This window comes from Alosa pseudoharengus, unplaced genomic scaffold (assembly GCF_046254945.1).
Source record: "Alosa pseudoharengus isolate Yale_2024_CS ecotype anadromous, Long Island Sound unplaced genomic scaffold, YU_APseudo_1.1 YU_APseudo_1.1_scf_9, whole genome shotgun sequence".
Classification (NCBI taxonomy): Eukaryota; Metazoa; Chordata; class Actinopteri; order Clupeiformes; family Clupeidae; genus Alosa; species Alosa pseudoharengus.
In genome coordinates, this window is record NW_027468881.1 from 24,989,322 (window position 1) to 24,999,348 (window position 10,027).

Below are 10,027 nucleotides of genomic sequence, written 5' to 3' on the forward strand. Positions count from 1 at the left end.
AATCTGGATAATTATTACAAGCTGAAGGGACTGGGAGACAAAAGGAAAGTGCACATCCCCCCTGTTCTCCTGCCGTTTCTCTTGGTATCGCATGTTTAAGCTCATAGGCTTAACTTCACAGACAGAGTCAGCTCAGCCGGGGAGTTTGCAGAACTCATGCATGCACATTTACGTAGAATTACAGTTAGACTGAATATAGTGTTTCGCACCCATGTACCATATGATGTCATATTATATAAATATGCATATTATGCTTTGGCATACTCATAACTTGCCATACCTCAGGAAGCCTTTAACATTTTAAAAAAGGTGTTTGATATATATTGTTTTTTTTACTTTCTGCTTCAATGCACATGTAAGTTTGCCACTGTAATGTATCACCTGTTACAAGCAGAGTGAAAGTAACAAAACTACAGCCGTAGCAGCTACAGGGAAGAAAGGTATTGTAATAAAGATGTCAATGTTTCTTTTCCATGTGTCCAGGAGTACTGTAGAGGAGAACATGGACATTTTACGGACATAAATACAATACAATATAATACAATATCATATTGTAATTGTACATGTGTAACAGGGTGATCCATAGGAAGGGCCAAAGGGCCAATCACAGTAGCCCGACTACACCACCCTGAGGCCTAATGCATCAGGGAATCTTTAAGAGATCGTACCTCTAAACCAGGGCCAAAGGGCCAATCACAGTAGCCTGACTACGCCACCCTGAGGCCTAATGCATCAGGGAATCTTTAAGAATTCGTACCTCTAAACCGAGACAGCGCTCACAGGTTCGAAAATTACACGGTGGAGACATGAAGTCCAGCAAAGCAAAAGATTTATTAATACAGAGTTTGGGAAGTGGACATCTGAGGGTGGCAGCTATGGAAGTCCACACAAATATCATGCAAACATCATAAAAGGTTCACCTGTTACACAGCAAAGGCACACAGCAAAGCTATAAGCAGCACACCAGAAACACCACACGTGTGCTTAGACTAGACCTCCCTCAGAGCCACCTCCCTACTACTGTAAATAAACATAAAAGTTACACAAACAAAAGGACAAGACAAGCAAAACAAAAACCAAACATAACAAATAACCAAAGCAAAACCAAGACAAGACAAGACGGCAGCACGACCCATGCTACCCCACCAGCATGACTGTGCCCACTAGACCTATTTCCACTTATTCCCAAAAACATTTCCTCCGTCCATAGAAAATGCAGCTGTGGGAATAAACCTCGAAGAAAGAAAGTAGGTCTGAAAGTACTAGCTCTGCTTCAACCCTCTCTTCTGAAGCTAGTCTTCATAACAAGGGCCTGTAGAAAGGGGACCATCCCTGAGACTGGCGGGTCGATATGAGACGACCTTAGCAGACTTTCACCTTCTAACGGGAATGAACAGCCGGACAAAAACTCTCTGTAAACACCAGAATCTGTCAAAAGTCCTTCACAATGAACACTGGGAGGGGTGCGAGATAGGAAACAGAAGACAGACCGAATCCAACAGACAAGCAAATAATCAAACGATGTAGATGTATGTAAATGAGGAATTTTTAGGTTTTAGATTTTTGTTATTTTGCACATATTTAGCCCAATAGGCCTATACATATAAATTATAAATAAAAACATACCTAACCTAAACAATACCTAACTAATGATTTGAAGTGTGTTATGATAAAATGTTATAGAAGTGTGTAGTTGCAATGGCCAATAATTATTGGTACTGCTGAGAACAAAAAAAAAAGTTTGCTGTTTAATTTCTGTGAAATTAAGCTGGGACATCCTTTGGAATAGATTGGAGTGGGGGTCAAGCTGAAATTATGCTTCCCTCCTTTTAGCTTTCATTTGGAGCAAGCTGTTATTATAACCACCGTTATCTCTTACGGCAGCATTAGAGAAAGAAAGTTATGCATTCCTGTGATTAAGTGGAGACACTTTTGGGAAGTGGGAGGGTGGGGAAGAAAATGAATTCATCTTTTTAATTGATCTTTTTACTTGAAGTAAGTTCGTTGCAGCACCCTATCTCATCTGTTAAGAATGCCGGCCGCGTAGAAGTTGAGATGAGATCCCAAGAAAAAAAAAGAATCAGCAAAGTAGCCTACAGATGGCTGCATTGGAAATGATTTCCAGAAACAGTCCAAACTGCAAAGGGTGGATAAGGAATCACACTCAAGAAGGGACAGTGCATGTGAGCAGACTAGCACATTGTGTGAATGTTAATATGACACAGGCAAATTTCCTCCTGTATTTAACACTTCCCACACCCAGGGACAATCTTGTTAGGTGAGACTTGTCCAGAAAAAGCTCAGTGTCTGTTTGGCTGAGTTGGCTGTTTAGCGAGTTGGCCTTGCTGGACTGGAGCAAGGGGAACAGAGGTACAGCCTCAGGCTGAGAGGGCGGGGGGATGCTGATTTTGGAGGTGAAACACTAATTCAACAATAATTAAACGAGCCCAGATGAGATGGGAATAGAAGAGAGGCATCAAGCAAACAGGAGTGTCTGTATTTTTTAATAATTAAAATGCTCAGTAGTCGCAGTGAGGTTGTGGTGTGTGTGTGTGTGTGTGTGTGTGTGTGTGTGAGTGTGTGTGTGTGTGTGTGAGAGAGAGAGAAAGAGAGAGAGATAGATTGAGAGAGAGAGAGTGAGAGAGAGAAAAAGACTGAGAGACAGACAGACAGACAGGCAGAAAATATTAATGAAAGAAAGACTTGTGACTTAATGAAAGAAAGAAAGTGTCTGTGACAGTTAGAGAAATAGATACGGACTACTTCTGCCATTAACATGCATTTCACATCTGGAGAACATGCGGATATAATTTGGCAGGATTACTTTACACCTCTCATTAAAATGGGCCTTGGCTTCACCCTATTGCAGCACGCTACGCTGCTCAGAATGTGGACAACCACACTTGTGATTCCATTTTCATCCCATCCTTGCAAGTTTCAAAATGGAGTCTCATTAGTGCTTATGCACAACTCAATGATCCAAAATGAGGGAAGCATTTCCATATTGTTGTATAGAGATAAAGATAAACCCATTTGTATGCATGCATGCCTTAGTTGCTGGATTGCACTGCTCAACACATCAGAATGCCAGTGATGGATCTTGCATTTGGGTGACTTTACACCTGCTCTTAATGTGGTCAAGTGTTATCACCCTTTGCAACAAATACCACTAGGTGGTGGAGGGGGCTGCACACCCATCAATCATACACACAGAGGAGCTGTGTGTGTGTGTGTGTGCGTGCACGTACGTGCAGATGCTTGTGTGACTGTGTTTGTTTGACGGTGTGTGTGTGTATATCTGAATGAAAGAAAGACAGACTGAATGTGTTTGCTCAATGCCAGCAATCATCAGCAAAGAGATGAGATAAATATATGATTGCATGCATATTATATTAAGGATGTGCATGGATAATTAAATAACTGGTTAAACGTTCAACATATTACACAAATATTAATATTCCTATTCAGTTTATTCAATAATGCACGGAATCATGGTAAAAGTTATGCTACCATTGTATGCTAGCATAGTATAAACTCTGCTACCAAGTCACTGTTAATGTTGTGATCCCAATAAACAGTGGATCTGATACATATTCTGTTTGAGCATGTAGCTTACACAATACAAAGAAGTATAAGGAAGATCACCATGTTTACAGTCTAATGAAGTCGTCTTTACATTGCAGTGTTACTAGACCCATTTTTAGGGTACCGTACCAGAAAGACCCAAAGCTCTCCATATTTCTATTCTATTGATAACACTCTCACTCTCTATTTGGCAACGCAAATAACCGAATAATAACTGAATCTCTCTGGTGGTTGTTTGAATGTTTTAAATTATCTGTATGCATGCACACCTTTGGTGCATATCTGTCTATGAAGCATGCGTAAGCGTAGCAGACAGAAAACGAACCTCATCATTAACTAACTTACTATAACGTTTGGCTCACAGGAGTGCAACTCAAAGCTCTGCTGAAAACAAATTGAATCCAAAGAGTTGCTTTTTTCTTCAGAACACACTCAGCTCTGGTGATTAACTTGGAGACGAGCTGGTAAATGCCCTTGAGGGGTGACACTGCGCTCTTCCGGCTCCACTGTGTGTGAGTTATGGCCTTTGTGTCTGCATGGATGTCATTCTTTTTGTTCGGCAGCTCAGCGTCAGATCAACACCTCATGGCAATAACAGGCTGCTGTTACGTGGGCAGTCATGTCTCCCTTTCTCTGACATGTGTGTGAGTGTGCAAGTCTCTCTCTCTCTCTCAGAGTGTGTGTGTGTGTGTGTGTGTATGTGTGTGTGTGCACGTGCACGCGTGCATGTGTGTGTGTATGTATGTATGTGTTTGTGTGTGCGTGCGCGCGCGCGTGTGTGTGTGGGGGAGTGGGTTTGTGTGTGAGAGAAAGAGAGAGAGAGAGAGCGAGAGAGAGACAGAGAGAGTATATACTGTATTCAGTTGTGTTGGTCACAAGACTGTTATACTCGTGTAGCAGCGGAAGTGCAAGTGATGGATAGCAATATGATGAGTGGGGTGCTGAGCAGTATCAGTATGAAACCCTCATTAGCTTGTGATTTCCCAGGGTGCTCCTTTTCTGCAAACCCCTAAACATCCTCCCCACCCCACCCGCCCCAACAGCTCTCTCCTCCAGCAGTGCCCCATACCTCATTTAACACCCTCAATCCACACACACACACACACACACACACACACACACACACACACACACACACACACACACACAAATACCCGAGCAAACACACTTATGCATAAAGACATGCACACACACACACACACACACACACACACACACACTGTTGTGCCAGAGCAGCCAGGGCTAATTGATGAACACGTTCCGCAAGCACTGACCGTAGCTGAGCAGTGCGGTCCAGCACAGTCCAGCACATCAAGGAGCTTAAAATAACAGCGCTTGCTCACCGCCGCGAGACTGACATGCTGGCCTGACTCTTACACAATCATGGCCTTGTCTCTCCGAGGACTGGACAGGACAGGCGCAGAGGGAGAGTAGAACAGACGAGCCGCGCACATCAATCACACTCATGAGGACCCGTGCAGAGTCACGTGACCCGGAAAACGGCTTAATCATCACGTCAGGGACCACCTAGCAAGGGCAAATTTGAGTACAGTAGTGGCTGTGTGAGTAACAAAGAGAATAGTGACGCTGTCTGCTGGACCCAATTGGACAGGTAAAAGCGAGTTCATTTCTGACAGTAGGTAGGTAGGCTTTTCCTAACATATTCTTATCCAGAGATCTGTGAGATCTAGCACATGTGTACTGCTGATACATACTGTATCTGAGAGGTGATTTGGTCCAGTCTAATTTAGTGATTCATGGAAAAGCAGCAGTGCTTGCTTACTGAAAACCAGTATAAGGACTATGTTTGTCAGTATTATTGCTATTGCTGTAAGATGCTGTAAAAACTATGCAATTAAAAGTGCCACCAAGTTTTTACTGTATGGAATACCGTACTTGTACAGCTATACATGTAGGTGTGTTTCCTGTTGGTAAGCGCCTCTTGTCATATCTGTAAGGTCATCGAGCAGGACTCCTCACTCGTGAGCTTTTCTACTCCTATTCCTTAACTTCTTATCATGATAAACAACGAATCTCCAAAGACAACAAGCAGTTTATCTCTGTATAAGCTGCCTCTGTCTGCTATTCTGACCTGGACTGAACCCTCCAATAGGAGAATGCCATTAATATGAAGAAGAAAGAACAGTGGACCAATACTGTGCAAATATGACTGATATTTGAGAGCACTTTACAGATCAGATATGTCGTAACACAAACAATGCAGCTTGGATTATCTGTAGGAAAGTACTTTAAGACTAAAATAAGACGAATTGTATTTTTGCACACATTGTCCTTGTACACCTTAATATTCAATAACCTGAACTGAGGACAGAATATCCAAGCACAGTGAACCATAGAGAGTTGTGCAGCTCGGTAAGTTTGCTGCAAGGCATCTCTTTTCCTCAGACCTCCTGTGGTCTCTTCAGCAAAATCTGTAAGGTCATCAGACAGAACTGACTCCTCATTAAAGAAGAAAGAAAGGGAAACGTTGCTCCTACTGTAACTTCCTACCTTGGGGCATGAGCACACTTCAACCCAATGGCATTGATGGGTGAATAAGGTTGCGTGGTAAAGTAAAGCAATGTTTTAAATGCCATACAACACAACAACAACAACACATTGCATTTATATAGTGCTTTTCAAGGCATCCAAAACACTTTACAGCGAAGGGGGAACCTCACTAACCACCACCAAAAAGCACCCATCCAGAGATGTAAAGTAACTAAGTAGTAATACTTAAGTACAGAACTTAAGTATGAATGGGGAGTATCTGTACTTTACTTGAGTTTTTAATTTTCTTCCTACTTTTATTTGTACTTCACTACATTTTTTAGATTAAATGTATACTTTTACTCCACTACATTTTCATTAGCAGCATTAAAAGAACCGTATGTAAGATGTGGCCAAAACTGGTACTACAATCACTTTCAAATTACTGTGGAGTGGTGTATCTCCTCCCCCCCACCCCCCTGGCTGGCAGAGCTGGCAACCCGGATGCCGAAACACTACTGACTTATAAATAATGTGTAAATAAAACCAAAAGCCAGTTTTCATTCAGCATGTAAGGGATAATGTATTGTCCGCCGGTAATTATCAGAAAATAAGTCCCGACAGGGAGAACAGAACCCCGACGCGCAGCGGAGGGGTTTTGCTTCGACCTGAAGGGACTTATTTTCTGATAATTACCGGCGGACAATACATTATCCCGCTTATTACACAGCTACTTGCCAAAACGAGAAAAGAAACCTAACACAATGAATCTTTAAAAATTATTTTGCTACCGTTTCGTGTCTTCCGCTGACAAAATAAATAGTTCGCCACACAGATAGAACTTGACAGTTTCAGGTGTTGCGTGGCAACGTCTTACTAGCTTACTTTCCCTTTCAATGGAATTCTATTGCAATAAGCGAACGGAATTCTTGCGGAAGGATATGAAAGACGTTAATCAACCCGTTGCCATTGACAGTGGTGATTATATACTTTGCCGGTGATTTATATAGATTTAACATAGGCCCGAACGTTGGGAAGGCCCATTAATGTGAATGGAACTTTCTGCAGCACTCTGAAGAGCCGTGTAATAAATAGATTTAACATAGGCCCGGACGTTGGGAAGGACCATTCATGTGAATGGAACTTTCTGCAGCACTCCGAAGAGCCGTGTAATAAGTTAAGATATGTGCAACCCCAACATTTCCTGACCTGATATCACCATGGGACACAGCAATGAATGAAGGCATAGTAATAGGGTAAAGGCCTATAGCAAATATAGCCTATGTAGACTGTTGTAAGGAGCTGCACCCATCCCAGTATACTAACCAAGCCCACACCTGCTTAGCTTCAGTAATTCAGCAGAGACAGGGTATCCGTTGGTCTGGCTGGCTATACCATAACTCAGGACTGAAGCAAGGGGGCTGCCTACACTAAGCATTTATCAGTTGAAGGAGTTAACTTTGCCATGTCTTCCTGTTTGATCGAATAGCTATTGATTGCTGAAGGTTAATGTCTGTGCATGTATTATTATTATTTCACCACATTGTAGAGTTAGGTGGACGTGTTATGGATAGTTGTGCCCTCCAGTTTCAGGCTTGCCAAAGCCCTTCTCAGAGTGTGCTATATTACAGAAAATAGCTGAGCAGATCGTTAACATTTGCACCTCTAATACCTTGAGCGAGTGCTTGTTGTGGAGCAGTGGCACCCTGCGATCTCTTGTGATTGTCCTTCAGATCCATTCTGGCATTCTGATCCATCCTGTCCTTCTGATCTGGCTTCTGGCCTTACTCCTTAATCACAGTGACGAAGTGCTTCCGTGCCATCTCTGCCTGTCCCCTTTGTCAGCTGTTTCCAGGACTTACTTCCTCTGCTTTGGTCTTGCTGCTCTGACAACTCTCATCTCTGTTTCTATCCTTTCATGGACCATCTCCAAACATTTTCTTCCTCATAGGATACCAAGCGAGTTCAGCGGTTCTCAAACTTTCTTCTTCCAGTTGCATAGTGCTAAGTAGTCCGTCACGATCCTAATTTAATTTCTTCCAATAAAAAGTCTGCAAATGATAAACTAAAAGTGATGGAAAACAATCTGTAAAGTGTTGTCAGGCTTTTAATAGGACGCACAAAAAGCCCTAGAGAGCGATGGCTCTGTTCAGGACTGATGAACATAAATGAGCTGTGCTCGTGGAAGTGTACGCCAGTTAGTTCTGCAACTGGGGCATATCTGGTTTTGTACATGTGCCAATTAGCAGGTGTCATGTTTTGAACTAGAAAACTGACTGAGGCTGGCCAAACGCAATGTTCTCTTTCTCTGTCTCTCTCTCTCTCACTCTGTTTTTCTCTGTATTTTTTTCTTTCTCTCTAATCAGCTCTAGTTCCTCTTGTTATGTTGTGTATTCCCATCTACCTCTCTCTTCTGCTCCTAGGGGCATTTAGTTTTCTCTGGTGTAATTCTTAAAGGGGTTTTTAAAATAACATCCAGTGCTTGCGTCTCTCGAGGAATCCTTCCATGTCTCTTTGCAACAGCCAGCTCTCCTCTCTCACTTTCAAGTCTCTCTCTCTCTCTCTCTCTCTCTCTCTCTCTCTCTCTCTCTCTCTCTCTCTCTCTTCAGGATTTACAGTGTGCCTGTTTCACTGGATAAAGGAGCTCCATCTCTTCCTCATCCTTTGGTCTCTCTGGGGACTTATCTTCTGGTGTGGTTGTTATCTATCTTACTGTCTACTCCTGTTTGGCAATATGAGAATTGGTCTCAGCCTACTTTCTACTGGTATCATAGTCTTGAAAACCCATTCTGCAAACAGCCTATCAGACGAGTCTATCAGACTAGTCTATCGGACCAGTTGACAATTTGTTGGGAATGGTTTTGGTAATGAACTGTAATTTATGTTTGTGCATTTCAAATCTGGAATCAACACTAGGACTACTACAGTAGTATGCCAAGATACCATTTTCTCCCACAATGTCATTCTATCAGAGGTTCTACGGTAAAGTTGAAGAACCCTAGAGAGTCACAGACTTGCCTCAAGGGAAAAAATGCATGGCGTCAAGCTGTCTTGGCTTATCAAATTTGATTTACTAACTTTCTCTCTCTCCCCTCTAGTGCTGCTGGATTAAATCTCTGAAACTCAGTCTTCGCTCTGAGAGCCATGAGCCGATCCAATCACTTTCAGAATCATGTGGATCGCTGCTCATCGGCAGGGCCTCTAACCCAATTACCCTCACATGGATCAGCTCCAACACAAGCAGCGCAGCGTGACAAGCACATTCTGCCACTCACACTGACTGAAAAATCAGGGCCAGATCAGAGGGGGAGGGGGTACAAGAGATGAGAGGAGTGGTAATTGTTAATATGATAACATTATCATTTTTATCATATTTAATGGTACTTGTATGAATTAGTTCAAATGAATTAGGTTTTAATGAGAGCACGGATAAATAGAAAGCCAAGGGTGGTGATGCAGTGTTCTACATCTATGCCCCCTTCCGCTTCTTTGCCGGGGGGGGGGGGGGGGCGGGGTATCGTGGTAGTGCATATTGCAATGGCTCTCATTTCATTCTGCAAGCAGGGCTCTAATTCACTTAGCAATCAAAGGATGATCAAACAGGCAGAGCCGAGCAATCCCAGCGGTGGAGCGTCGTCTTGTCTCAGTGATCTCTTGTGCTTTTGACACATATCTTAGAGCCGAGAATGGGAGAGCCGGTGGTGCTGCGGGGAGTCTAGGAGTCTAAGAGTCTGTCTCAAATGGTGTACTTACGTGAGTACACTTTCGTGTAGTACACTATGTGCACTGTGTGCTTACTGGAGTGCGCAAATTTTAACAAAATAGTATTGTCTCATATCAAACACTAACTCCGTGCACTTCACGGAAATGACGATCGCAAACATTTTAACATAACTTTATTGGCGTCCTCAACTCGACAGTGACATGGTCATACTGTGTCAAAACATGAACC